The sequence below is a fragment of the Phoca vitulina genome, unplaced genomic scaffold, assembly GCF_004348235.1.
Source record: "Phoca vitulina isolate PV1807 unplaced genomic scaffold, GSC_HSeal_1.0 scaffold81, whole genome shotgun sequence".
Classification (NCBI taxonomy): domain Eukaryota; kingdom Metazoa; phylum Chordata; class Mammalia; order Carnivora; family Phocidae; genus Phoca; species Phoca vitulina.
In genome coordinates, this window is record NW_022589784.1 from 2,833,802 (window position 1) to 2,834,097 (window position 296).

At 56.8% G+C, this 296-nt stretch overlaps 1 protein-coding gene across 2 annotated transcripts in view; it reads right to left on the reverse strand.

Annotated features, from left to right (window-relative positions):
- Positions 1-296, reverse strand: part of DAPK3 (death associated protein kinase 3) — a 13,800-nt gene that overhangs the window by 5,060 nt on the left and 8,444 nt on the right. The gene's annotated exons all lie outside the window — the stretch shown is intronic.

Genomic DNA, 296 nt, shown 5'->3' on the forward strand with positions numbered 1-296 from the left:
TCCATCCACCCATCCACCATCCATCCACTCACCCATCCACCATCCATTCACCCACCATCCATCCATCCACCCATCCATCCATCCACCATCCATCCATCCATCCATCCACCCATCCACCGTCCATCCACTCACCCATCCACCATCCATTCACCCACCATCCATCCATCCACCCATCCACCATCCATCCATCCACCATCCATCCACCCATCCATCCATCCACCCTCCCTCCATCCATCCACCCATCCACCATCCATCCATTCACCCACCCACCCATCCACCATCCATCCACCCATCCA